The sequence below is a fragment of the Barbus barbus genome (assembly GCF_936440315.1).
Source record: "Barbus barbus genome assembly, chromosome: 17".
NCBI classification, from domain to species: domain Eukaryota; kingdom Metazoa; phylum Chordata; class Actinopteri; order Cypriniformes; family Cyprinidae; genus Barbus; species Barbus barbus.
The window spans coordinates 3,473,138-3,499,251 of NC_136745.1; the positions used below are offsets into that span (position 1 = coordinate 3,473,138).

At 37.0% G+C, this 26,114-nt stretch overlaps 1 protein-coding gene across 1 annotated transcript in view; it reads left to right on the top strand.

Annotated features, from left to right (window-relative positions):
- The first annotated feature begins 10,574 nt into the window (after positions 1-10,574).
- LOC306883736 (neuroligin-3-like) overlaps positions 10,575-26,114 on the top strand; it is a 246,146-nt gene continuing 230,606 nt past the window's right edge. Inside the window, exon 1 of the mRNA XM_079439168.1 lies at positions 10,575-10,865. The gene's annotated coding sequence lies outside the window, so the exon portion shown is untranslated. The remainder of the gene's footprint in view (positions 10,866-26,114) is intronic.

The window sequence follows — 26,114 nt, forward strand, 5'->3', positions numbered from 1 at the left end:
CCACAATATATGGAAAGGATACTAGTAATTGTCCACCACAATATTATCTGTTAAGCTTATGGATTTCCTTTATCTCTAAAGCACAATGCAATGCCTAATTCAAAACAAGGGTAAAATAACAGTGAAAAATCAATACAGAAAATTCCTGCAAATTAACACTACACTGACCCCTATTTTTACAGACTTTTCTTAGAGTGTAAATCAACACACACCATTTAAGGTGCAGTCACATTAGCAACATTTTTCAGGCAGAAAAGGGTCACTTTTCTTTTGTCAGTAGTTTAGAGATGTCTGAAACAGAGCTTACAAAGTCACCTTCAAACAAAGCAGCTTTCTGTTGGTCAATGGGGCAAAGAGAAAAATTACACCCAAAACTTTAAATTACTTATATATACTGTATATACAGTGGGGGGAAACAATATTTGATCCCCTGCTGATTTTGTATGTTTGCCCACTGACAAAGAAATGATCAGTCTATAATTTTAATTGGTAGGCTTATTTGAACAGTGAGAGACAGAATAACAACAAAAAAATCCAGAAAAATACATTTAAAAAAAGTTATAAATTGATTTGCATTTTAATGAGTCAAATAAGTATTTGATCCCCTATCAATCAACAACATTTCTGGCTCACAGGTGTCTTTTATACAAGTAAGGAGCTGAGATTAGGAGCACTCTCTTAAAGGGAGTCTCAGCTTGTTACCTGTATAAAACACAACCTGTCCACAGAAGCAATCAATCAATCAGATTCAAAACTCTCCACCATGGCCAAGACCAAGAGCTGTCCAATGATGTTAGGGACAAGATTGTAGACCTACACAAGGCTGGAATGAACTACAAGACCATCGCAAAGCAGCTTGGTGAGAAGGTGACAACAGTTGGTGTAATTATTTGCAAATGGAAGAAACACAAAATAACTTTCTGTGATCATGAGAATGGTGAGGAATCAGCCCAGAACTACACAGGAGGATCTTGTCAATGATCTCAAGGCAGCTGGGACCATAGTCACCAAGAAAACAATTGGTAACACACTACGCCGTGAAGGACTGAAACCATGCAGCGCCTGCAGGGTTCCCCTGCTCAAAAAAGCATATGCATAGGCCCGTCTGAAGTTTGCCAATGATTCAGAGGAGAACTGGGTGAAAGTGTTGTGGTCAGATGAGACCAAAATCCAGCTCTTTGGCATCAACTCAACTCGCCGTGTTTGGAGGAGGAGGACTGCTGCCTACGACATTATGCTTTGGGGTGTTTTTCTTCTAAGGGTACAGGACAACTGCACCAAATCAAAGGGACGATGGACAGAGCCATGTACCGTCAGGGCCAGGACATTGAAAATGGGTCGTGGATGGTATTCCAGCATGACAATGACCCAAAACACACGGCCAAGGCAACAAAGGAAGAAGCACATTAAGGTCTTGGAATGACCTAGCCAGTCTCCAGTCCTTAATACCATAGAAAATATGAGGAGGGAGCTGAAGGTTTGAGTTGCCAAATGTCAGCCTCGAAACCTTAATAACTTGGAGAGGATCTGCAAAGAGGAGTGGGACAAAATCCCTCCTGAGATGTGTGCAAACCTGGTGGCCAACTACAAGAAACGTCTGACCTCTGTGATTGCCAGCAAGGGTTTTGCCATCAAGTACTAAAGTCATGTTTTGTCAAGGGGTCAAATACTTATTTCACTCATTAAAATGTAAAGTTATAACTTTATTGAAATGCATTTTTCTGAATTTTTTTGTTGTTATTCTGTCTCTCACTGTTCAAATAAACCTACTATAAAAATTATAGACTGATCATCTCTTTGTCAGTGGCCAAACGTACAAAATCAGTAGGAGATCAAATATATTTTTTTCCCCACTGTATGCATATGCATATATATATATATATATATATATATATATATATATATATAGTTCATTCATGAAACTCTAGATGGTGTAGGCTGACAGGATGTCAACGTAACTGGTGATATTCAGAGAAAAATTACGTTAAACGACTTGGCACAAGCTGATTGGTTCATGCTGCATATGCAGCCAATGATCTTACTGCCTTGCATTTATATGGCTGGCTAGCATTCACTTGAGATTCCTGCAGCACGCTTTCAGAGTTTCTCTGAAAACCTTCACCTTCCCCAGCTCCACTTGTATAGATCTGCTACGGGTTATTTTACATGCTATTTGTGCAGCAGTAGTATGTCTGAAATACTCACAGCACCGTATCGCCATATGCATTGGCAGTAGCAAGTTACTGTACTTGCTTGCAGCAGCAATAATCTACAACTACAGCAATAAACAACAGCAGCAGCAATTCAGCAGCAGTGTAGCAGATCTATTCCGCCAAGACCAAATACATTAATTTTGTCATGTCCATCGCCATGTTAAAATGTTCCGAGAGTTGTCATGATTGAAATATATAATATATATATATATATATATATATATATATATATATATATATATATATATATATTATCTAGAAATAATTGTATAAAACCAGCATTGCTCTCATGACTATATGCTGTAAGACCAAAAGTACTGTATGTGAAGACACATTCACAACATCCATATTCTTTCTGACAATTTAATTTCAAAAACATTGGTATTCATAAGGAGTCTGTCTCTTATTTGTTGTATAAGAGCTTACACTTTTCTGTGAAGCATTTCCACTAAATCAGAACATGGCAACAGGGATTTTCTCCCATTCAGACACAAGAGCTTTAGTGAGGTCAGGCGCTGGGAAAAGGGACTCACAATTAGCATTCCAGTTCAATGCAAATGTGTTCAGTGGGGTTCAGGTCTGGGCTTTGTGCAGATCAGTCAGGTTCTTCCACACCACACCAGCATCCAACACTTTATGGATCTACAGTCTTACAAATAAAGGTTGTTTATTTGCATCTATGGTTTGACCCTATGACCCTTTAACATCCAGGGAACCATTCCAAAAAAGAAAAAAGAAAAATCACTGCAAGGTTCTTTGGAGAACCAAAATTTTATATTTGTGAAGTTAGTATTTCTGTATAATACAGCCTTCTTGCTGTTAAACTTAAACAACTGCATCTTTTTGGGTTGACAATAAGACCAAAACCACTCCTAACCACAATAATAAGCTTCTACAACAGTCGGACTGCTCAAACTAGAGAGCAACCTGCAGAAGCAGCGCTAGTTGGGACTGCAGAAAAGCCAGTGTTGTGTTAATGGTTGCTGCCTCTCTCGTTCTGTTGCTCTGTGACAAAAGGAGCAGATGGAGGCTTTGCAGGTGGTAGAGACTGGAACTTCTGTTCCTGGGGACGCTGGAGAAATAAAGCTGTAAGTCTATCTGAATATCGCCCTCGCTGTGAGCTTTGGTACTGATGGTGATAAATGTATACACGCAGACTCTTGCACAGCTGAACAGATTGACGGGCTGGGACACCATTGAGTTTGCACTCATTGGAATCATGTTCTTGTAATCTTGTCTTCTCGTTATATAGGTCAAAAAAGATTATCATTGAATAATGGCTTAAATTTCAGTCTGGTTTATGTATTATTCTTTTGCTGCTTGCATCATTATGATAAGTGTCTGCTTGGTGTGTTTTCCCTTTTCTACCTCACCTTTGTTTGTTACTTTCTGATTTTCAAAATTTCTCTCCCAGTATAATTAATAATTCATTCAGTGGCTTCTTTGATGTGCTGCTAGAAGCTGTATTTTCTCCTAACCCCCTCGATACCTCCTGACAGTCCATGGTTCACCTTGCAGAAGCCTCTATGCTCTCTATAACAATGACCTCCTCTCAAAACAGAAATAGGATGGGTTATATATAGATTGATCAGTGTGAACATGTCTACCTTTTAGCGCAAAATACAAAATCTCAATGGAATCATACATTTACTGTACAGCATGCCTGATTCGCACAGAGACAGCTTGTATTGGTAACACAGCTCAAACTTGCAGGAGTAGTTTGCTTAAAAATGGAAATGCATTGCACCTTGTTCAGTGACATTGGTAAGTTGCATTCTGGGAATCCATCTGGTGGCACCACAGGATATTCAAACTTCCACATATCCAAATGTGACTTTGTTTGGTTACAAGACATGCACACCAAGGGGGTCAATAAAGCTTTCTGTTCATCTCAATTCATATTCATATCAGCAGTAGCTGCTCAGCTGGCACAGGACCCCCAGAAATGTGCAGCGTCTTTGGCTCAAAAAAATAAGAAAAAGATAGCAGCAATCATCTGAACCATAAATGCTAGCTGACCCTGTGAATCACTCTGGAGCTGCAGGTTACACATGATAACACTGATGGCAATAACACACAGTCTCAACACTCCACTAGTGAAAAAAAAAAAAGTGAAGAAAGGCAATCAAAGAATGCTTTAAGAACGCATATGCATCTTACTTTGGAAGGAAATTAATACTTTGATTCAGCAAGGATGCATTAAATTGGAAAAAAGTGAAAATTTAAGATATGTATAATGTTATAAAATGTTTTTCCCCCAAAAGAATGTTGTTTTATTCCTCAACAAAAAAAAAAAAAAAAAAGTCAACATTTCTGAAGGGTCATGTGAAACTAAAAACAGGTGGAAATTCAGCTTTTCCATCACAGCAATAAAAGTGCAGAAAATCAGAATAGACGAGCGTTATTTTAGATTGTAATAATATTTCATAATAGTACTGTTTTTACTGTATTTTTAATTAAATAAATGCAACCTTGATGAGCTGAAGAGACTTTTTCTTACCGACCCCAAACTTTTGAATGATGGTCTGTGCTGAAATATTAGTGAATAAAAATAAAAATAAATAACTATATATAATGTGATGAGTCGGCTGCCTCCCCCCTGTCCATCATCACCACCCCGTCCCGTATTCGCCGCCCTTCACCAGGCTCCCGACGGGAGTGGGTGTGTGAGAGAGGAGGGGCGCTGAACACCTAGGGCTGGCGGCGTGTGATGAGGCGCACCTGATGTGAATAGAGCCTCATCACCGCCGCCGTTTAAACGCCGAGCGCGCCTCTCCTCGGGAGACCGGTCTCTTCCCGGTGCATGCACGCTGGTGTCCTCGTGGGTCCAGGAAGGGTGCGTCGAGGAGGACTACCGCACCCGCCGGGAACCAAGGAGATGGAAGGAGCCGAGCACAAGACGCCGCCGCCACTCGCTCCCGGCCCCGAGAGGGGAGCGCGTGCGGCCACCGGACTCCGCCCCTTCCCTGGACCCTTCCCTTCTGAACACTGCCCTCCTTCACTAGCCCCGCAGCACGACGAGGACACCAGATCCCTGTTTATTTTGGACACTTTTCCCCCTTTGGACACTTTATTTTAATAATTTTGTTTAATAAAAACCTCTCCGAGGCTTGACGCCACGCCCACTGTGTCTGTCGTTTGCTCCTCCCGCCACAATATATATATTTCTGGGTGAATTATTCCATAATGGAAACAGTTTTCATGTTTCTCAGTTTTAGAGCTAATCAAACCCTATATCTTATTGTGTTTCCCTCTCAGGCACTTGGGAGTTATTATACTGCCTTTAACAGTCTTGTTTCAGCAAAAGGAAGTTTTGTTTTCCTTTTTATGCTGTGTTGGGAAAATATATCCCATAAGAATAGCTGTTCTTAATAGTTTGTGTGAAACCTCAGCCAATCAAAGCACTGCTACCATCTAGTTATTTAAGAGAAACAGCTTTATATTTGGCTATCATCAGCAAAGGAATATTATATTTTCTAAAAAAAAAAAATAATAATAATAAAAATTATTTTGGTCTTAAATGTGTACAGTATTACATCTGTGCATATATTTAAAAATATATAAAATAATGTATGAGACACAGCACTACTTGAGAAGATATTATGAAGCAAACTTGTTTGCTTTACTGAAAAAAAAAGAAAAAAAAAAGCTTTTTATACATTTCTGGACACAAACAATAATAGCTTTACTTTTCTCTTACAGTTACGGTTTTAGATTATTTTAGTAGATGATTCTATCCAAAGTGACTTACAGTGCATTCCATACATTTTCGGGAATCAAACCCATGATCTTGACATTGCTAGTGTCATGTCCCAGAAGCTGAGCTGCAGGAACACAATGCACCTTTTGCATAGAGCCCAGGTCACTTTTGAGTCCTCTGCACGTCCCATTGTGCGGCTGTGACTTTGCATGCCTGGCTCTGTACATTAACCTTCAAAACAGCAGTAAATTCTCAATTCTCTGGATGAAAGCAGCAATCTGCTCTCTGCAGAAGTGTCCGTTGCTTGCTTCTGAGGATGTTGCACTTTGGTAAGGGTTTCACTAATAAGTAAACAGCAATGGTTGAATATCTACAGTTTGAATACAAACTAGATGTTTACATTTAAAGAAAAGTATGAGTGGTGTCTGCCCACTGTGTTACTGAGAAAATGTAGTCTTTTTATATTGGGGGGTCCTGAGTCTGGGCTGAGGGGCTCAGAAAGTTGATGATCTGCTTTCGATAGTTGGGGTCTGAGAGACACTAAACTTTCAGTAATTTGTCGATGTAACCACATAGACTGACATCACTGGATGAGAACAAAAGCTGAACTGACCTAAGGTGGCACTATCCTCTTCTGTAGAGCTGATTCACAGCCAAATCAAATCTTACAACATCAACACTGGTATTGTATTGAACTGAATCAACATTGAACAGATTCAAGCTGAATAACAACATTGCTGCCTTTTGTACTATTTACAGCTGAATTGAGCTTGTTTCAGACTGATGAAGTTCACACTGTTATTGATCTGAACTGAACCAACACTGAACTGACTTGAGCTAAATAATGACACTATATAGACCTGAGTCAGGTTTGATACCAGTATCGAATTTAAAGGGGTCCAATTATGCTTTTTCACTTCTTCAACTTTAGTTAGGGTCAGGGTTAGTAATGTGTAATGTTGCTGTTTAAACAAGAAAAAAGGTTACAAATCTCAAAGACCATTCTAAAAGGAGATATTATCTATAACAGAAAACACTTTAAGAACCACAACAAACGGCTCCTTTAGACTACAGTGCACTTCTTCCAGATCTTGTGACACCACAAAGTCACTCATCTAAATAATCCCTGCCCACAGAATATGCAAAAAAAAAGTGGGTGAGGACTGGTTGAGGTACGCTGGAGAAGATGAAGAAGAGATGCTTGTGTAAAGTGTTGTCGCCATGGCATGTTTATGGTGAGGGAAGTGACATTTCCGGAACACGCTCTAAGCAGTTTCAATCAAAACGCACTGGGCCAGCTGACCAATCAGTATTTCAGATGAAGGGCTTCAGTGAAACAGGAACTAAACAAAAAATAATGTGTTTTTGGAACAATCAATCACCTGTTGAAACCTATTCTAGGACAAACCAAATCAAGATGAAAACGAGGCTGTGAGGGATACACTGTATAAACACTGACACTGTATAAAGGGTAGACCACATAATTTTCACTCACAACTTTCAAAACGGTTTTACTCTACTGAAAGTTGTTTGGGGAAGACATTTCGTCAAGTGAACAATCTGCAGTTATCTTTTAAATATGGCACTACCCTGACCAACGTCTGTTGTCTTTTAGAGCTGTCTTACAGTAGAATCCAGTCTTCATAGTAAAGTTTCCATAATTGATTATGCTATTTTTTTCTGTTTATCTCTGTGAAGCTGCTTTGACACATATTATATTAAAGCGCTATAGAACTGAAGTTGACTTTCCTTGACTAATACACATCATTAAATATGCATCGATCCACAATTACTTTACACCCTCCTAATTGCCTGTAAAACAATAATTAGCAGTGGAATAAATCTCTGACCTCACAATTCACAAGGACTGGAAAACACGCAGAAATTGTTAGCAGGATTCTGGTGGGCAGCGCAGAAGTCCATTTCCAGGCAGTCCCAGTCTACTGGATCCACCTGCGAAGCCCCGCTCACTGACATTGGCAGGTTGCATTCTGGGAATCCATCTGGTGGCACCACAGACACAGAGGAAACCTGCTAATTAGCTCTCTCTGTAAAGGGGCTGGGTCGGAGCGAATTCCCAGCTGTCATTAAACATACTCGGAAAGGGGGAGAAGGATGAAAAACACTAGGGATCCGATGCTCTAATTCCTCTTTTTAGAAGAAGGCATCCGTTTGTGTTACGCTACAAAGGCTCAATGCGCAGAACCTCTGTGAAATGCACCACAGAGTAAAATGCTGGTTCATTGGGATGTGTATGCCGTAATGAATTGCTTTATTGTCGCTTTGTGCAGCTTTTGAAAGAGGAAAATCCCTCGGTGTCACCTTTGGCACACCTTCTTTTCAAACCCCCGCAGAGCCTCATAGAGACAGAAGGCTCGAAATCACACGAGGTACTAAAGTAGAGCGCAAATGACAGAGCAAAATATGCAACATTATGCAAATATACACAATAGCTCTCCGATGACTGACTTACGGTTAGGTGACGGCGACAAACACACTGTAAGTGGCTTGAGTCATTTTGGAAGGAAATATAAAGGCCGGAAAAGCTCCACTTTGGCGATTAAAGCTCGCACACTGAGAATTCTTTCCCTTGAGCAATTGTGTTTACACACATGGCCTGCACAAGCATTCTCATTCAATGATTAAATTACTGTTTTTTCCAGGAAACTATAGCAGCCATTCAAATCCAAATGACTTTAATCTCGGTGCTCCGGTTGCCCAGTCACTGACTGCTCGGAATTCTAACGCTGATCACCTGGCTGCATCCCACCAATCAAACATCTCACGGGGTGCGCGGGGCAGAATTTGCCTTTGTTCGTGAATAAACTGAGCAATGAGAATTCTGAGACGTTCCCAGCAGATTTATAAACAATAAATATGCAAATTGAAAAAAGCAAGCATTTACATTGCAGCAATCACAGAACAGGAGTGAAATGGATTGATCTGTACAGTGGCCGAGAGAGCTCAACGCGCTGCAAATAGAAAAACATCTGCAAATTAAGAAAACAACTTCGTCAATTTGTCAACAGACACGCTGCAAATGCTCAAAACACAACCAAATAAAGAAACCACTGCAAATACTCACAACACAACCAAACAAAGAAACGCACTGCAAATACAGTTCTTTATTTGGTTGTGCTGTGAGCATTTGCAGTGCGTTTCTTTATGTGTTTGTGTTGTGAGCATTTGCACCACCTGCTGTCAAATTGATGAAGATGTTTTCTTGATTTGCTGGTGTTTTTTCTATTTGCATGTGTTTTCTGTAGTTGCAGCGCCTTGAGCTCTCTCGGCCACCGTAGATCTGGGTGTAACTGCACTCTATTGAATACATATCTGTAAAAAAAAAAAAAAAAAAAAAACACTTTGTATACATTTATAAATGGACATGATTCTGCAGTGTAAGGGTAGTGTCACATGGGAAGTTGTCATAAGGTCTATTAATATGAGGTATTTTATTCAAACTTTGTGTGTGTGTTTGTGTACTTTTGTGTTTATGCTACATTGTGAGGACCAAATGTACCCACAAGAATAATAAAACCTGAAATTTTTGATATTGTGCAGTCCCCATGAGGGGAAAAAAAGATAAAAAATAGTAAATGATGTTTATCTGAAAGTGTAACAATGCAAACAGGTTTTCTTTAAAAGGGGTAGGTTTAGGGTTAGGGTTTGGTTAGCAGATAAAAATATTGTTTGCTCAGTATAAAAGTAATAGAAGTCTATGGAAAGTCTCCACAATTAACAGAAACAAACGTGTGTGTGTGTGTGTGTGTGTGAGAGAGAGAGAGAGAGAGAGAGAGAGAGTGTGTGTGCGAGCAACAGATTTCATGCAAAAAGCCAACAGTAAATATAATTGAAATGAAAATATAACCAAAATAAATCGATAGAACTGATAGATTTAATGTAAAATGACCTAAATTGTAATTATTTGTCACCGTGTGTTTGTTGCACAAATTTGTTTATTATAAACTTGTGAGTATGCAGCTATACTTTTATTTGCTTTAGTACTCCATTAAAATCATCTGTCGCTCTGCTATGATGATTAAATAAAATAAATTGTACTTTATTACAGTATTTATTTTTTGGCATAGTACATCATTGGCAAGAACTAAACTAATTCATATGTAAAATATCAAACACATTATAGGAATTTAGAGGGAAAAGTGTTAAACTGTCATGAAAATAAAATAATGCAAAAAAAAAATCAGGCTTCTTTTAAAAAAAAAAATAGTCAGGGGAAGATGTCACATTTTTGAGTTAAAATGAATAGATAGATAGATAGATAGATAGATAGATAGATAGATAGATAGATAGATAGATAGATAGATAGATAGATAGATAGATAGATAGATAGATAGATAGACAGATAGATAGATAGATAGATAGATAGATAGATAGATAGATAAAAAATAAAAAATATTTCCTAAAGTACTAAATGTTACATCTAGCCCCAGGCTCCCCTATAAAACACAAATCAATTAGCCCCAATGAGATTGCTTTTGTAGTTGTGTTATTTTGCTATTCTGTTATTATTTTTGACTGTTTTTATATTGAGGAAATGCAATTCACATAATTCAATAGCAAAAGGCTCTCTATAGATGTTCTAGAAAGCAGGCTTACTCACACCCCCTCTCTCCTGCATGTGTGCGCGCTTTTGGGTTTCCTAGTAACCCGCGCGCCAGTGCTGGCGTGTCCGCGCAGCGCGTACTCGTGAAGCTCGTGAACACGCAGGACCAGAGCATCAGGATCATACGCGCAGGAAAAACACGAGAATGTGACTGGCGTGTAAAGGATGAAGGATGCGTTCGCTGGAAAAGGTCACACGAATTGCATGAAGAGCGCTGGGAGGAAATCTTAACACAGCTGCCACGGATTACACTAACGCGCACGCAACGCGGCTTTTTTTAGGGAACAGGAATACCAGGAATGGGGGATTTGATGTTTCACCAAAGAAGGTGAGTTGTTCATGAGGATAATGCTTGTTTGTGAGGAGAAGTTATTTGTCACCGAACGAACAGACTGTAGAAGGCGTTACGCACCGTTATGTGTCTTATCCCAAGATCTCTTCTGTCAGGATTGCCACTTAACAATTGGGTGAACTTCAGTGTTCCTTGCGTCTGTGGAGAGGAGATGCGCAGTTAGATGAAGGAGAGGTGAAGCGGGCTTGGTGAAGTGCTGCGATGCCGGTAAAAGTAACAGGAGATGAGGATGAGGATCTCTTGCACTTGTTACACCCCATCTGCACCGCAAGCGAGCGTCGCGACGCGACAAATCCAGAACGCCCCCAGTAAAAGCGCGCAGAGGAGGCAGCGCGTTGGAGCTTTCTAGTACCGTCGCGTCGCGCGCATAAAAAAAAGAAAAAGTATTTGATTGGTCGAATAGTTACCGACGTCAGGATTCCAGCCGCAACCTCCAGCGGTCTGCACAGTTTCGGCGATTTGGGTAGTTCTGTCGCGTCCCGTCGCGTCGCGTCGCTAACAGATCGCATGTCATTTTAAGCGTCTTCCATGTTACGCGTGGATTCCATTATGAGCTGATGATTGGATTTGTTTTTACTGAAGATGTCTTCAGATTATGAGACTATTGTAAATTTATTGTGAAAAATTTGCAATTATTTAACAATTATGTGCAATTTATTAAATAGGTGTTCCATGCGATATGTGGATATGTACAGGGAAAAAAAGCATTTAAAAAAAACATTTCATACAATTTACATATATTCGTGTAATGTATATCTTGAGTCTGTAACTGATTTCTGAATTTTTTTTATGTAATTAAACATTTTAAATTGTCCTGCTCTGTGACAAATAGGCTACATTTTTAGAAGTGCAAATATGCCATATAGTCTCTAAGTTTTTATAAAAACTGCATGCATGAAAATTGATGAACGAATTTGAGAAATGTTTGAAATAGTTCTAAATTGAAACTGCTTGCCCTTTAATGGTAGTTACATACATTCAACAGATAATCTTGATATTTGCTTGTTTCACAATGCGAACAAAAATACAGAAACTTTATATAATGACTGGTGTCAGGGCTGCTCATATTTTCATTTAAGAAAGTCTCGATTGACTTTGCAGTTTTAATTTCAAAGAACAGACTGTCAAACTGTAGTTTAATAGACTTGGGAGACGATTATTTGCACTGAATTGAAGAGAGAGAGAGAGAGGGAGAGGGAGATAGAGAGAGAGAGAGACCTGCCTCAGAGTTGTCATGGTGATTTGGTGAATAAGCAATTGTCCATAAAGGCAACATATTAAAAGGGATTGCTGTTGCCATTCTCAATCAGTGAAGAGCATATTGCAGCTCTCGCTTCGAGGAGGGTTAAAGTTGGGTTAGGGTTAGGCTTATTTCGTTGTGAGAAAACATACTGCAGCTTAAGTGATTGTGATTGGTCCAAGTGGATGCTATCTCAAAGAAAGCCTAATTCCGTAGCCCTGCCATTCACGCTGCTTTATCTGTGTTTTTACGGAGGGAACCTATTTATGTGCTCCGGCATTTAGTGTCTTGAAGGATTATGCACGGTCCTGCTTTTGAATTTCCTCTCTCTTCCAATGTCTTTATTTGTATTTTGGCCTCGTACACTGGTATTTTTTGAAGTAGCCGCTGATTTAAATACATTCTGAATGACACATACAAGTTCAGAGCTCTTTGCATCTTTCTGATGTCTGCTTTTAAGTTAAAGGAACAAGTTGTTAGAAACAGGCTGGTCGTTTTCATACAGACCAGATAAATCCAGAACAACTCTAGCTATTTATTTCTTGCAGCTCTAGTGCATTTTCATGTCAGTGTTATTTGCTGTTAAGCATTCTTATTCATGGTAATTCATTATCTTTTAAAAATTAATGTTCCAACCAACATTCACAGGACATGAATAGCCTACACATTTCTTCTTACAATGCAAAATAATAATAATAAAAAATAAATCAAATAAAAATGAAATAAATATTTTAAAAAAAAGTGTGTGTGTGTGTGTGTGTGTGTATATATATATATATTTATTTATATATATTTTTTTTTTTTATATAATTTTTTTATAGTTGAAAATATCCAAACAAGTGAAATGCACAAGAGAAGCAAACATGCATAAGATATTAAGACTTGTTTTCAGGGAATATCTTGAATTATGTTTGCTTTCTTAGTCTGCTGGCAAATTGTTTAACTTCAAATTTGTTCTAGAAAAACAAATGCCATTAAGGGTAAGAAAATTGTATATAACATTCTCTAAATCAAGTCTAAATATCTTATACAGTTTGGATTTTCAAATTAAGTTATCCTATTTTAAAGATATTTCCTTTTTTTCTTTTTCTTTTTTTTATTGGGAAATAAAATAGCTTTATTGCTGTTTACTATGGTTTTGTCAAATATGGCATGTTCCTGGATCTACATATATTTGTTAATAACAACAAATAAACAAATGACATTTTCATTAAGTGATTAGGATTTTAATATTGTCAAAAGATCCAGGAAAATGTCCTATTTGGAAAAAAAAATCACTCAGCCAACTTTCCCACAGTTTCACGTAACAGGATCAAAGAAATTTAGTATCATGGTCAATAAATCTTGAATATATTCTGCAACAAATCATTGCTAGCTACTGGGTTTTCCTGTTTTCATTGTTACTACAATGTCCCATACACTGAATGATGGGAACACTTCGAAGTCATGCATGAAAACAGAACTGGAAAATCAGAAAACAAGAAGCCGCCGTAGTCTTTCACTGTTAGATCAAATCAGGTGCTCTGTTCTCCGAGTCACCTTTATTGACCTCCATGGTTGAAAAACACTGGACTGTTGCCATCACTCAGATGAAGGTCACTCAGAAGACAGTAATTCATCTGCCTCTGTGTTTCAGCTTAAAGTGTCTGAACGCAAAATACTGGAGAACCTGCTAGAGAAGTGAACGCAAACGATGACTGATGTGGTTTCTGAACTGAATCTGAATATCTTCTTGAAGTGTCTTTTCAGGGATGAGAAAACACTCATGCAGCTTTTTACATTCCAGACAGGGTTTACATTTCTGAGTGAGTCATGCAAATATTACATTTTACTCAAATATCACAAGGAAAACAAATATATGAAATTATATTTGGCGTAAAAGAAAATTAAGCTTATTGCTAGGCCCATAAAGATTTTTTATTTTTTGCATTGTAATTTTCATGTTTATTTTTATGACAATTAAACCCATATTCCTGCTAAATTACTATAATGTGTTTGTTATTTTACATATTAATGCAATTTTTTATTTTCATTATTGTCAAAAAATATATTGCAATTAAAAATATACATTATTAATAATTTTTAATCATCATAGCAGTGCAACAAATAATTTTAAAGCAAATTAAAGCAAATGCACACCTTATGGAGGTGCACACTTTATAAATAAGGGTATAACTTATATAAGTTTATTATAAAATATTATTATGCAGTTTTACAATTTAGAACATTTTACATTTCAAGAATTGGTTATATTCATTTAATTTAAGTTATATTTTCATTTCAGTGATATTTATATTTTTGTCTTTTTGCATTAAATATGTTGCACACAAACACACAGGCATGGACTTGCTTGAACATATTTGTCCTGGCAGAGATCATCTTCACCACAGAGGTGTTTAAAAATGGCAAAACCTATTTTAGTCAAGTTTATTCAAGTGTTACAACTTATCTACGATCCTACTTAAATACAACGTCTATATACTTTTAAACAATTTTAAAATGGATAACACGAGCCCATCAATGATACATACACATCAGCGTAAATAGCAAAATAAGTAATTTTACAGATCATTTTAACTTCCATATTCCTTTTGCTTTCATTCAGAGCTGAATTTAATGGCAGTCTGCAGGATGTGAGCATTGCCCTTTGAAAAGACTGCTGGTGTGCACTAGGTACAACACAATGTTTGTCTTTGTGCTTTAACTGGCATGTGAATGCATTTGTATAAAGCACACACACACACACACACACGTGCACGCTTAATAGCCATTTCAAAGATTTAATATTGAGCAGTATCTCACACGCATGTCTTTCAAAATGTCTCCTTGTGTCCTCTATAAAACCGCTGAGATTTTCTGTCAATCAGACAGGTTGCTCCAGGCTTACTTCAGTGAAAAAGGTTTTTAGAGGAGCTTTACACATTAGTCAGAGGTAACAAAAAATATTGGTGAAGTAATTCAAATATTTTCGAATAAACTAGTAACTAGTGTTGTGTGTATACGGATTTGTTTAAAGGCTAAAAGGGAAAATCCTGTTGAAAAGATAAGCCTATATATCCACTTCATATCTGTCTCATGGCAAGCGAGATGCCACTAAAAAGCAACAGGAATGGAATCTAAATGTTCTCGGCCAGCATTCCTCTGACCTTGTCTCAAAAGATCTCTTATTCTCTCATAAAGCAGACTAAAGCACTGCACTTCCCAAAAGGACAAGGACGCCTTTATTCCAGGCTTCTTATTTCTGTTCTGTTTACCAAAGGGTTGGACAAATGACCTTGCATCAGCTATTTTGCAATGTTATACAAATCTGAGGCTTCTGCTTTTGTTCATATGACTGACATGACTGCAGGTTGCATCAAAAGCGTGAACTTACAGGAAAAAAAATAAAATAAAATAATTAATACATAGGAAAGCTACATGGCCTCTCTTTTTAAAAATCATGGTCAGTGTCAGAGAATATATATATACACACACACATACATACATTTTTTTTTAAGTTTAATTTATTTTTTTCTCTTTTTCCTGAAAATGCTAGTTTGTTATTAAATAAATGTTATTATGATAGTTTATGCTATGTATTGGATTAAAGTGACTTTTTTTTCCCACAAGGTACAACAACGTCTCCAAAAAATATATTTTTTTATTATTTATTTATTAAATTTTTTAAATAATAACTTCGATATATTAACTTGTAATTACAATTATTTAGTATTTGTGTCTTAAAATCATTATTGTAAGACGTATAAATGAATGTCTATATAAATGCAGAAGGTTGCTACAAACTGTAAAATTAGGCTAATCATCTATATTCATAATACTGCATTAATCCTTTTTTATTTTATAATTAATGCAAAATACAGGAAGAAAAGAGGTTAAGGGGGTTATATGCATACTCTATGCCATTTAAGTGGGGTTCAAATCACTGCAATGTCTGAGTCTTTTATTCTAAGTATCTAGAATACTTACAGAGTATTTAATATTCATATCTTTTCTAAAGAATATTCATAGAATATGCTGTTGACAGAGAATATTGATTGCATCATCATTTAGTTCAATTAGTTCAGTCATTATTCCACATAAAGCTAAAACAGCAGTGCTAGAGTAGACCTTAAATCAGTATGACAGCATATTACACACAGAGACAGCAAGAGCCTCTTATTGGTTGTTTCATGCTTAGAAGAGACGGCCATCTATCTGGAGACACACAGAGAGAGAGAGAGAGAGAGAGAGAGAGAGAGAGTTAGCTCCATAATGGCAGCATTCAATATTTTCTGAATATGTATATGTTACTTATTGTGATGGTGTAGCCCAACAAGGTGAAGAGGTTGAGCCTGTGTTTTATATCTTTATTTATTAATTTGATGTTAAGGACAGCACAGACATTATGCTCTGGAGTTCTTTGGATAAATGAACAGAGATAAGGCCTCGAGAGGCTGTTCCCAGAGGCTATCATTGATTCCTTAGGGCAGCCTTTTAAGGAGCTTAGTAAAAGCTGCTAGCAGGAAGACCATGTAGAATAGCGCAAATGGGCCACATCTGAACGCCTCCATCAAACCTATATGTGGGTCACGACCATTAGGGATTCAATAGCAGTTCTTTTCTTCTTCCTTTTGTTAATTTTATAAGGTTGTAATGGGTAGCGCACTGTAACAAATATCCTGTTAAATTTACAGTTCAAAACTGCTCGGCAGAAATTCACTACATGAAAATGTTTCAGGCGTTATATAATGGCAGTTTGGTATATTAGCCATATATATCACATTAAATGATAAAATGTTAATATGCCTTCCTACTTCAGCTAGCTTTTCAGATGATCCATGGCTAATAATTATACGCTTATAGTGTTACTCACAGTATTGTCTTAACACATTACAGCAATGCAGTCAAATATGAAGTTAATAAAAACTGTACATAACTGATTTTAAATATTTGGTCATACTTTATTTTGGGGACCAATTATCCCTATTAATAACTATTAAGTACAATTTTTGCCTCAATAAAATCTTAATTTGCTACTTATTAATAGTTAATAGAAAAAAACTAATAACCCCCAGAGGGTTAAGGTTAGGGATGGGGTCTAAATATGGCCATGCAGAATTATAAATAAAAATAACAGCTAATATGCTAGTAATATGCATGCTAATAAGAAACTAGTTAATAGTGAGAATTGGTCCCTAAACTAAAGTGTTACCAAATATGCAAATATGAGGCGTACTGTAAACTGAAATATTAAATGATATTAATAATGTTTGAAATTCCACCAATATGAATCTATATTTTATGCCAGTCAACATGAAGCAGCTTACATGATGGAAACCAAATAATGCTGTTAAATCATGAACTGAAATAAATGTGAAATGTGCCTATCCTGGGAAGAAATTAAAGAAATAAAGCAAGTGTGATTGTGATAATAATAATAATAGACAATGTTACTTGATTGCGCATGTGACATACATTTCAGTAATGGGTTTCCACCCTAGGCAAAGAGTTTTGAAGGCCTCAGAGTTTCATGTCTGCGGCTGGGGTCATACTGTATTTTCACATCCTCTTCAGAGATTTAAACTAAGCATGGTCAAGTTGTACATACAACCCATTACTGAGGAATTAAGATACAAAAGCCAGCAAGCCTTGTCAAACAAGAGCTGAAAGTAGAAGATCGGGCTGCGCTGAAGCACGGTTGGCCTGTGAAGTGGAAAGCGGGGTGATAAATGAGTGTTACGTCTCGCGTATGTTAACGGATTGAGACGCTAGCTCATGGAGAGTGAGCGGCTGCAGTAATGCTGCGGATTATTGAAGTCTCTCCAGTTTTGGCCAGACCATTTGCTCCAGGGTAAGAGAGTGCAGATAGATGCATGCTGCTTGGTTTGCAGTGGGCAGCAGGGTTACCCAACACATCAATCCTGCACTCCATCACATACAGAGACTGTTTACTGAACACTTACTCAGCTGTGATAGAATTGGGAGAGTGAGACCTTTGAAGTAAATATATGTTAAAATAACCCGTGATTCCATCTGCATTCAGGGGGTTTATGTGACGGATCTGCAGCATGAGGTGGATTGATATTTCTCTGTAGTTGTCAGAAGATCTGACTACCTGTAGAAATTGGATTCCCAAATCAAATAATTCAATTCAAGTGTATTTGTATTGCGCTTTTCACGATACAAATCATTGCAAAGCAGCTTTACAGAAAATTGTAAGTTTATACATTATATTTAGCAGTAGGTTATTAGTGGTGACTATGGCAGAAATGTACAGTAAAAATCATGCAGTTAGTTACAAATTTCATGCAATCAAACAGACGGTGAACACCAATGATTATATGTTGCGCTTGGTAGTTTTGTGTGTTGTTCCAGGGTTATTTAGCCAGTGCAGAGACTGTAAAATTGGAGTAATATGATCATATTTTCTTGACCTGGTAAGAACTCTAGCCGCTGCATTTTGGACTATCTGTAGCTTGTTTATTGAAGATGCAGGACAACCAGCTAGCAGTGCATTACAATAGTCCAGTCTAGAGGTCATGAATGCATGAACTAGCATTTCTGCATCAGAAACAGGTAGCATGTTTCGAAGCTTGGCAATGTTTCTTAGATGGAAGAATGCTGTTTTTGTAACATGGGAAATATGCTTCTCAAAAGACAAGTTGCTGTCTAATATAACACCCAAATTTTTGACTGTAGAAGAAGTAACAGTACACCCGTCTAGATGCAAATTGTAATCCAAGAGATTCTGTGTACTGTTTTTTGGTCTGTTATAAGTATATATTATAAGTAATATCTCTGTCTTATCCAAATTGAATAGGAGAAAATTATTGGTCATCCAATCTTTTACATCTTTAACACACTCTGTTAGCTTAGATAATTTAGAAGTTTCATCTGGTGTCTATATATAACTCATATATAGTTGAGTATCATCAGCATAAAAATGGAAACAAATCCTGTATTTTCTAATGATATTACCAAGGGGCAATAAGTACTAATAAATAAGTGCTAAAACTATTACTATTTCCACATGGATATGGTAAAATATGATTGTAATTGTAACCGGAAAAGACAGTAAAATGCTATGGTAAAAATGGTTAACCGTGAATATAAAACAGTTTCTTCTTAGTTTTTCGTAACAGATATGTACATTATGGTTTTATGTTACATTAATGTTTATTGCATTAATTTATTTTTGTGTGTTACAATTGCATTATTTTATTTAATTTTTTCAGAAATTGTAAAAATCTATTATTATGAATAATTTTGACCTTTAGTATGACCTGTAGACTTCATCGAATCTAGTACATCATCTAATCTCCATTCATATTACGGCATTAATATTTAAATATTTGCTGCTCCTCCAAGATTCTCAGAGATGAGCCCACAGAACCTCACCAGCATGATAACTCATTTCACTTCCACATGCAATATTAATATTTTTTGATCATTACACTGACCATAATTTTATGCTAGCATGACATTAATTGAGTACATATATTTTACCTTTAAATATAGGGTCATTCCTTCTCAAGTGGTCTGAAAATTGTAAAGTTCGTTGCATTTTTAGCTCTTTCCCCACCAGCGGTTTAAAAAAAAATAAAAAAGTTGGCAGCCACCACCAGCATTTTTGATCATTTTCACAAAACTTTCATGGCTTCCAGAATATATTTTATTACACTGAACAAAATTATAAACGCAACACTTTTGTTTTTGCCCCATTTTTCATGAGCTGAACTCAAAGATCTAAGACTTTTTCTATGTACACAAAAGGCCTATTTCTCTGAAATATTGTTCACAAATCTGTCTAAATCTGTGTTAGTGAGCACTTCTCCTTTGCCGAGATAATCCATCCACCTCACAGGTGTGGCATATCAAGATACTGAAAAACAAAAGAGTAATCCAAGGACAGACGTGATCAGTCACAGCGAACAATATCCAACAGGGCAAGGCAAAAGGGTAATCCAACTGACAGATGAATAATCCAAGCGAGGTACAAACAGAGTCCAAACAGCAAGATGAGAGAGAAATCCAAGACAGAAGGCAGAAGACCAGGAAACAGGCAATAAGGCAACATGACGTGACTAGACTTAAACTAGAAACTAGAACAGGGAACTGGCTCTGTAAAGTAGCTATCACTAGGAGAGCGAGAAATGCTAAACAATACTCGGCAATCAGGAAGAGGACGTCAGGGCTTATAACAGGGCTGTCCAAACTCGGTCCTGGAGGGCCGGTGTCCTGCAGAGTTTAGCTCCAACTTGCCTCAACACACTTACATGGAAGTTTCTAGTATGCCTTGTAAGAGCTTGATTAGCTGCTTCAGGTGTGTTTAATTAGGGTTGGAGCTAAACTCTGCAGGACACCGACCCTCCAGGACCGAGTTTGGACAGCCCTAGCTTATAAAGTGTGTTTGATTGGTTGCAGCTGTGTGTGTAATCAGTGCAATGGATGATGGGAAATGTAGTCCAGGGTGACATGCAACAGTTTGTGTAGTGTGAGAGTCAATGTGACTGGAAGGTAACATCTGGTAGTGAGCAGACGGAAAACCACGGACCGGATTCATGTCACCTACTACCATACACCAGTGAAAACACGGAAAGCGGAAATAGTTAACTTTCCTTATTTTTCAAAACTGGTGGGTTTGCAATACCAATACATAGAGGCATACATTTACACATTTTTCACATATTTCTAAAGCAAGATTTACAATTTACAAAAGATTTACAAACCGTTTTGCAACTGTTTTTACATAGGAATTCATTTATCTTGTGTTCCATGAAAGAATCCCACAATCTTTAATAAAGAGCTAAAGTTATTGAAAGTTTTCATACTTTTTGATAGTTTGTGGCTGGTAGCACTGATGTGTCTTCTACTGAAGTCTATTTTTAACTAAGTCCAGGTTGGCAAGGCCTTTTTAAAGACAGTCCTTGTCCTTTATGAAGCTTACAGCCCATCTGTGCACAGATGCTTCCCAAAACCACCTCGCTTATTAGAATAGCCCATTCCCCTGTAACGACACAACCGTATCAGTATAAAGAGCACACATTCCAGAATATTAAAAAGACATTAATCTGTCACAAGCAAGAGCATGTAAATGAACTCGCAAAGTGTGTTCTTGTTTTTCCTGATTAGCTGGAATGATCTTTAGAGAGACGAGCTGCCCAGAATTTTCCTTAAATTTGGAACAAACCGAAAATGGGTTTGTGCCCCAAATTTCCCTAGGAAAATATTTGAATGTGAAATTAAAGAAAGAGAGAACATATGCCAAAAATGAATAATCAATTATCAACCTACCTCCCCGGAATGCCAAGATGCTAATATTGTTTTTATATTTTGTTCTTAATAAATCTTAATAAGTTTGTGTTTTCTTGCATAAAGGGCTTGGAATGACATGAATGTGTATTTTTGGGGTTCTGTATTATAAAGCTGCCTAATGAGCCATCGGTTTTTTAATTAATTTTTTTTTGCGTTGCCGCATATTGAATCTTTAATATCGCCACATATAGATACTTACCTCAGAAACGAGGTCATTTCAAAAATAGACGGCTGGATTTAGTCCCTAAGAAGTGTACAGTGATGAATTTGTCATTGTGGGTCAGTGTCACAGTGGTCTGGGTGAAGGAGACAAGGAAATAGAGTCATTACGGGAAATTCCCAAGCCTCTGTCTTCTTGGCAAAGAAAGCGCTCCGTGTCTGGGGAACGTTAGATTATGTTTGAATTGTCATCCAAAGAGCAGACAGACCAGCTGCATTGTGTATCCTGCCATTTCTTTGCCAGAATCAAGCTAAATTGATCAGTCTATCAGCACTTGCTTTGAAACATGTCATTTGCAAAAACAGAAATCAGGTATTGTATCGTAGTCTGAAACCGCTGGCAAACACTGATCTGAACGAGTGTGTCATTTACAGCTCGTGGCTATAATGTGTATGGCTTACCTTGCATAGGACGTATATATAGGTGCACATGGGAGATGCAGAATGAATAGGGGATTGAAGAGGGTACGATTCAGAGAAGTAAAATGGAGGATGGGGAAAGAGGTTTTGAAGATGATAGCTAAGATGTAATGAGCCTCTTCATTTGCAAACAGGTGATGCAGGATCTGCTCTTATTGGTATATTTCTGCATGCAGTGTGGAGAATAAATGGGGCTATATGGAGTGTTGCATAAGAATTATTGTTTTAAATTCAGGTAGTTTCACCTACAATTTGATATATATATACCCACACAATGAAACCACGCGCTATTAAATATTGAATTATGCTGCTATAGACCATTAAATGTTTACAGTGTTAGCATTAATTTAGCTGTTAGGCTATACCTTACTCTTGTTTTTAAACTGGCATGAAGCAGAGTTCAAAGGGTTCCTGACACCTTTGAAGAAAAGTTCAGTTGTTTGTTACTGTATTTATAAAATCAGTAGTAACACTTTAGTATAGGGACCAATTCTCACTATTAACTAGTTGTTTATTAGCATGTCTATTATTAACATATTGCCCGGTTAGTAGTACTTATAAACCACATATTCTGCATGACCATATTCTACATCGCTAATCCCAACGCAATTCCTAAACTTAACAACTACCTTACTAGCTATTAATAAGCAGCAAATTAGGAGATTATTGAAGCAAAAGTCATAGTTAAAGGATTACTCCACCCCAAAATGCAAATTTTGTCATTAACCACTTACCCCCATGTCGTTCCAAACCCGTAAAAGCTGTGTTTGTCTTCGGAACACAATTTAAGATATTTTAGATGAAAACCGGGAGGCTCGTGACTATCCCACTGACTGCCAAGTAAATACCACTGTCAAGGCATAGAAAAGTATGCGCTACGCTGACGCGGAGAGACAGAGAGGAGACGAGTTATTGGAAAGTCGTTATTTTTATTTTCTTTGAATACAAAAAGTATTCTCGTCGCATCATAAAATTCATATTGAACCACTAATGGCAGATGGCCTATGCTTTTCATACTTTTCTGTGCCTTGACAGTGGTAATTATTTCACCACTACTTTCACCCAAAATATCTTAAATTGTGTTCAAATATCAAATGAAGATTTTACGGTTTTGGAACGACATGGGGGCAAGTGATTAATGACAAAATTAGCATTTTGGGGTGGAGTAACCCTTTAATGGTTTGTAAATAGCGAGAATCTGACCTTAAAATAAAGTGTGACCAAATCAGTTTATAGACATTACATGCATAGACAGCAATGAAATTCTGACTAGTTATTTGTTTAGTGCTAAGCATAATTAAAATATTGTATTCAGTACAGAACATTTCATGGCATTTTAACATTTTTAAGATTTTTATTTTATTTTATATAACCTGCACTGATGAAGCATATACTGTAAGACAATGAACAAATATGAGACAGTAAAAAAAAAAAAAAAAAAAAAAAAAGGATTTTGTGTAGATTATTTTAAATGTATTATGTTAAAGTGCATTTAAATGAACAATCATTTTAAGTATTAGGAAACTGCACCATTGCCTGGGAGCTAGAATGCTTTATCTGTGCATCATTTATCTGTGAAATGGGAATGACTGTAGGAAATGTAAGTATATTGGAATGAAATGAGACACTTGTTTTCATGAGTCGTGAAGAAATAGTTCATGCAAAAATGACATTTCTGTCATCATTTACTCTCCCTCATGTTGTTCCAAACCCATATGACTTTCTTTCTTCAGTGAGAAGCCAAAAGCAGAATGCTGTTATAGACAGTCAAGACTGACAGCCACAGTCACCATTCACTTTTCATTGCATTGAAAAAAGATGCAATAAAAATAAATGGTGACTGGAGCTGTCAGTCTTTAACAGTCTGCCAAACATCTCCTCTGTTTCATGAAAGCAAGCGAGGAGAGTAAATGATGACAGATCGTTTATTTTTGGGTGTGCTGTCCCTTTAAGGACGTATTATTTTCACCCTATATTCAACAACACTCTAATCCCAGTTTTACTGAAAGTGTTTTCCTCCGTACAATCAGCAGAAGCTCTTAATTTGCAGGAAAGCTGACAAGCACAAGGTTAATCTTGTGTGCTCTCATTATACATGCTTTTAAAGGACACGCTCAAGATTTCAGTTTGTAGATGTTTTCAAGATGTTTGAAACTAGAACAGAGACTGATCCATGTCTGTCTGGCCTGTGTCTTTACCATGACACAACAGGGCTGCACCATTTAGCCAAAATTGTGTGATTGATACACAGTATGATCAATTCATTATCATTATTATTATTATTAAATAAACATAAACATTACTAAATAAAAACAAAAGAAGAAATATTAATGTAATGCTTTAAAGTTGTTGTTTTTTTACATTACAACTGTAACACTACAGTACTAATATCTACAGCTATCTTCATTTCTTCAACATGAAACTATCAAACATGCATTTCTATGGAAACAGCCACAGATCATGAGCTGCTTATGAATAAAAGAACACAGCTATGCTTCATTCTGAAATACAGGCTCTACCAGTCAAAAGTTTTTGAACAGTAAGATTTTTAATGTTTTTTATAGAAGTCTCTTTTGCACATCAAGACTGCATTTATTTGATTCAAAGTACAGCAAAGTTTTGAAATATTTTTTACTATTTAAAATAACTGTTTTCTATTTGAATATATTTTCTAATGTAATTTATTCCTGTGATTTCAAAGCTGAATTTTCAACAACATTCCTCCAGTCACATGATCCTTCAGAAATCATTCTAATATTCTGATTTGCTGCTCAATTTTTTTTTTTTACTATTATGGTGTTGAAAACAGCTGAGTATAATTTTTTTCAGGTTCCTTTGATGAATAGGAAGTTCAGAAGAACAGAATTGATCTGAAATATAAATATTTTGTAACATTATAAATGACATCATGTCATTATAATGATATCATCACATGCTAAATAAAAGTATTAATTTCTATCATTTCTTTCCCACAATATTACTGCTTTTGCTGTATCTTGGATCAAATAAATGCAGGCTTTGTGAGCAGAAGAGAATATATATATACTGTTTATACTCAGTCCAACTAGTATATTCAGCCTTTGCGGTTTAATTTAGTTTTAAACTCATATACAGAATTTGAAGCTTTCACAAAGTTATTCCATAGCCTCGGTCCAACTATTGCAAATAGTAAAAAGGTAGCCTAGATATATGTTTTGTAGCTGGATGTTGTGCTTACGATCAATAATCATGTCTTTTGTGTTCAACCAAAATTATTTGTAGAAATCAAAACACGAGTCCCACTCACTATGAAGCGGGAGCGATAGGCGGTAGAGGATTCCGCATGGTCTTAAAGCCTTCCTTGAGCGGGTACGTTTGCAATTCAAACAATGATTTGGAAAAGTAATAATTTATTTGTTTGGTCTAGGTGGTCATACATTGTATGATTGCAAATATGGGATAAACTGATGGCTTAAATATGGGACGATTCCGTATTATACAGAACGGTTGGCAGCCCTGCATAAAATGCAAAAGAGAATTGACTCGGGGGGCCCCCTAGTGTTCGGGGCCCTGGGCTGCAGCCCATGTTGCCCATTAGGATAGCGTGTCCCTGAATATATACCATATGTTTATATATATTTATATTAGTGCTGTCAAATAACGCATTAACGCAAATTCATTTTAGCGGCACTAATTTTATTAACGCGCAACTAACGCAGCGCATATTTTCTGTTTGACCCGTGGCCTAACCCATAGTTGGAGAAATGGAGATGCACAGTGTTGCCAACTTAGTGACATTGCAGACCCCTTTAGCGACCCCTTTTGTTTTTTCCCTTCAAAAAAAGCGCCCAAACCTTATTTAGTTTCTGAGAATTGTTGGTACTGCCGCGCGAGCGTGAGGTCTTGCCTTCCCAGTGCGTGCACACGTGTTGCTTCTCTAATTTTACACGCTAGTATAGCCGAAATCACAGCACAGCTATTGTCTTTATCTTATGTGTATATGATTTCATCAGACGACGGCTCGATTATGAGGATTTTTGTGCCGATTAACATCTTGGAAAGGAGAGCTGATT